This window comes from Alexandromys fortis, unplaced genomic scaffold (assembly GCF_014885135.2).
Source record: "Alexandromys fortis isolate MF-2015 unplaced genomic scaffold, M_Fortis_MF-2015_v1.1 scaffold_112, whole genome shotgun sequence".
Taxonomy (NCBI): domain Eukaryota; kingdom Metazoa; phylum Chordata; class Mammalia; order Rodentia; family Cricetidae; genus Alexandromys; species Alexandromys fortis.
In genome coordinates this window covers 4,186,394-4,191,381 of record NW_026068013.1, presented here as the reverse complement: position 1 = coordinate 4,191,381, position 4,988 = coordinate 4,186,394, and positions in this window count along the sequence as shown.

Sequence of the window (4,988 nt, the reverse complement as noted above, 5' to 3'; positions counted from 1 at the left end):
AATCTATATGGGAAATAGAAAAAGACAAGATCTCCTGAGTAAATTTGGAGCATGGGGACCTTGGGAGAGGGTTGAATAGGAGGGAAGAGGCAGGGAGGGGAGAAGAGAAAAATGTAGATCTCAATAAAGATCAATAAAAAGGTTCTGTCCAATGATTCCTCATTGCAGAAACATGGTTTGAACATAAAAACTGACCAATGTGTTATAGTGTAATAAAAAGAAAATGCCACAGCAACCTTTCAAAAGAGGAACAAAATTCTTCTAAATTTTTTAACAAATGTTCATGTTGAAAATCCTCAACATGCTATGAATTTGGGGCACCATCTGCATACTATTTAAAGATAAGTGTTTTCACATTCCCACAGATATCATAATATGTAATAGCAATCACAAAGACTCTAAGGCAGCCTACAACAGAGAACACTCACCTGTTCTGTGTTACTAGTCACAATATCAAAACCAGGAAATTAGCCTAATGTCTGTCAACAGATTCAATCAAAAGGAAAATGTGGTATATATATAATGTAGATTAACGCAGCCATGGACAAGGATTACATTTGCCATTCCCTGGAATATGAATGTACTGGGGACTTCATATTAAAAGAGTCTGGAGACAAATCTTTCATGTTTCTCTCCCAGGAATTTTTTATGGTTACTCAAAACTATTTACACACACACACACACACACACACACACACACACACACACACACACACACAGCACTGGGAGATTAGGAGAAGCTGAGACATTAGGAGAAGTGGGGGGGGGATGAAAGGCTTAAATTAAGTGTGGGACTACACAAGGGGTAAGTATAGTCAAAATTCCTGATACAATTGAGAGACATAATCTGTGTGAATTCCAATATTATGTACAATAAATATACTCCAATAAATGTATTGAAGTAATATATACATTTGGGATCTCATCTGCACTGCGTAGGACACTAATACTTCTTTCATAAGAAAAGACATTATATATAAGACAGGGTGTACTTATTTGCTTAAAAAGGCTACAACCCATCCTTCAATAAGATAAATTAAAAGAAAACGAGGCTTAAGGTTTTCTAAGTTAGAAGGGAATATGAAATGCCATGTGAACAGATTGTGTCACAATGTGTCCTAAAGGTCTACAGATATCAGTCAGAGATAACTGGCTTGTCTGTAAGGGCAAGAATCTTGCGGTCAACATTTATTTGTGATTATAAATGTAAACTCATGGATCCATAAATCACTACCATATTCTATGATCCAAAGAGCAGTGGTTTTTAACCTGTGGGTAATGACTCTTTGGGGATCAAATGACCCTTTTACAAGGGTCACATATCAGGAAGCCTGCATATCAGATATTTAAAATATGATTTATAAAAGTGGAAAAATTACAGTTATGAATTAACAATGAAACAATTTTACAGTTGGGGTTCACTACACCATGTGGAACTGGTTGAAAGTCACTGCCATCTAGGGCTTCACAGATCACAATGGCCATGGGTTTTCGTCAAAGCGTCTGAGTTTGAATCATTAGTGGTAAATGTCTCACAGGTGAGGACCCATGAAGCGCTAAGACAGAAATATTCCTCATCTCCTACCAGGGCAGCAAGCACACCCTAAAATGATGCATAATAAAATATATAGAATTTTGCCATTCAGAGTCACTCACTTGAGCATAAGCTGGCAGCATGTCATCTCCACACATGACCAGCGCAAATCATCCTTCGTTCCAGACAGCCAAGGAATATCTCTGGTCAGAGGACTTTTCATGAACTTTCCAAATGAGTTGAAGACAACAAACCTGTACTTGGACTGCAGTCATCCTTCCCCATGCACCTGTGCAAACAAAAGCAGCACTCAGAAGGGGGTAGGAGCAAACCCCATAATCTTCACAACATTATTTATAGTCCACAACCCTCAGTCACATCTGTAAATCATATAAAGACAGCGATGTTCTGTGGTCTAGAAACAAAACTGTCTTTGTGCAGATGAGATTCTGTACAGGTAACTTATCATGAATTGAAAATATAAGTCAAATTGATATGTATCAATGGATATTTATCTCATGTTCCATATTGAACATTGTCATGGTTTAGCAAAGACTCCTTTAAATGAGCCCAGACTGGCCTACAATTGAATACCTAACAGGCTACATGCAATTTTCATGAAGTATTGAATATCTTGTGTATCTCAATGAAAGCCTGTAAGCAGATTACACTGGTAACACCGCACACTGTGGAGTGTTGTTTTTTTCTTCTTACATTTAATGCATGTATACAGTATATTTTTATTACATTTTTCCCCATTTCCCTTTCTTGTACTCAAACTCTTGCTAAATTCATTTTTCAACCAGTCTGCCTCCAAGTTGCATGTCTGTTTTAGTGAGTATGGATTTTTAATCTTTGTGCTTGTATTGAGGTATTTTCTCAATTAAAGTTTCTTCTTCCCAGATGACCCTAGCTTGTGTCAAACTGACAAAAATCTAATCAGCACACAGAATATGATGTTTACAGAGTAAAATTTAATGAAAAATGTTATGTTTCAATTTACATATTATATTTTCATATTCTGTTGTGTTTTTCTGTTGCATTGCTATTTGGAGTCCACATCATCTAATAACATATATATGAACTTACTAGAAAATTAATTAAAAACATAACTATGTCAACAGAAGTATCACTTCTATGACTTTTTATCCTTCTACTCATTTTCCAGTGAACTTTGTGACAGTTGGCAAATCTTTGCAGGCCTCTGTCATTTGTCAATAACATTTGCTGAAGATATCTGGAATTCTTCAGGTGACATTAATAATGACCAGCATTATGCACTGATAATCTCTTGTGTTCCAGACTAGATGTCACTCATTCCACAGTGTCTCTCATAACCCTTAACAGCATGATGAAATGTCATGAAAGGCATTTAGATGTGGAAGAAAAACCCCATCAGTTTTCTAGTAAATTTAGAAACTTTTTTATTCATTCTTTAAAGATCTTTTGTCATGTGCATGTGCGTGTATGTACGTGTGTGTGTGTGTGTGTGTGTGTGTGTGTTTGGTTCTGATTATAAGCATGGAGTTAACTGTTCTAAATTTGAACCTCTAGGAAACTATATTACAGTTCTGATTGTGAACAAAACAGGAATTGTACTGCCCAGTTCTGATTGTGAACACGGTGGGAACTGTACTGCCCAGTTCGGACTGTGAACATGGTGGGAACTGTACTGCCTAGTTCTGACTGTGAACATGGTGGGTACTGTACTGCCCAGTTCGGACTGTGAACATGGTGGGAACTGTACTGCCTAGTTCTGACTGTGAACATGGTGGGTACTGTACTGCCCAGTTCTGACTGTGAACATGGTGGGTACTGTACTGCCCAGTTCTGACTGTGAACATGGATTACTGCTCAGAACTCCTTGGAGGGCCTTTGGAGTTCACACCTGGGTTCTAACAATGAGATGCTATGAGGAAAGTTGCATGCTGGTTTTAAGCGGGGTAGTAACTTCCTCGGGGTGACATTTTAGATTCCATCCTCCTTTTCCCCTGTAACCTCCACAGCCACATCACTCCCACAAACTTTACCTTAAATAAAAAGTGTCTGCAATATGGGTTTTCATTTACAAAAGTGATGCCATTTCAAGGTGAATTAAAATGAATTGTGTCCTGTTGTTGAATGTTTGAATGTATGTACTATATTTATACTGACTGCTAGAGCATGACAGGTCCAGCTCCAGACAAAAATTCAATGTGACACTTTTTTTGATCAACTATAGGTAGTTGTCATCTTTTCAGTGACTACTATCTGCCTCCCATGCAACCAGAGCAAAGCCCACTTTCCCATATTGGATGTATGGACAGGTATGTAATCCCAAATTCTGGAAGGAATTTTAGGCTCCACATCACAAACTCATTAGCATACCTTTGCACTCCAGATAAACTGATCAATTTTCAGTGTCATTGGTGAGGAGAAGGATGCATATAGACTTGGGCTTTGACAAATACATGTAGGAAATCCTTTGAAATAAATATTCCTGTCACTTTGTTCACAAAATCCCATTGTTAACAGCATACATAGGATGGGTGGCATAATACATATTTGCCTTCACAATAACTGGAAGACTGCTTAATACTTTAAGTTTCCTTTAAAACTACATTTAGGAATGTGCTTGTCATATACACATGGTGATTGTAGCTTGATTACTAGCAACCAGATAAAAGTCAGGCATAGTGGCATGTGTGTATAATCCTAGAATTAGAGAGAAGTCTTAGGGGCTTTCTTTCCAGGGAATCTAACTTGATTAGTAAGCTCTTGGAAAGGGAACTTGAAAAAAATTAATGTTCAGAGCACTTGAGAAAGATGCCTGATACCAATCTCTGGCCTCTCCACATGCATGCCCCCCACACCCACAAAGTGCCTATTGAGTCTCCAAACAAGTATATGTGACTGTATTAGTCATGAGACTAATAGATATATAAATATTTCTAAATCTCAAAAATTTTTGAATGTTTGCTACAATGCATTTACCCTTCAAAACACAAATCTACTTGATATGCAGAACCCTTTGCTTTAGTTTTCCATGCTGCTCTCTGTACACAGTAATATGTATTGTTCCATCTGTTTGGCAGAGAAAAAATACAAACTCTGTCATGTCTCCTATTTTTATAGAGATACTAAAAGGCAGTGTAAAATATGCAAAAAATCTCTCTTCAAGTCACATGGGTTATTATGTTATGAAGACTGAGAAGTGAATAGATTGGGGAAATGAATTTGCAATGATGTACTTGTTAGACCTGGGTCTGGATAGTCAAGGAAAGCTTTCAGTCTCATGGACCGTGTCTAATGCTGAAATTGTGTGACCTTGACGTGAAAAGCTTCCTCCTACTCACAGCCTTCCCTGGGCCCATAAGGAGCACATCATGCCATAACTACAAGATGAGAGAGAGAAAGAGAGAGAGAGTGTGTGTGAGAGAGAGAGAGAGAGAGAGAGAGAGAGAGAGAGAGAGAG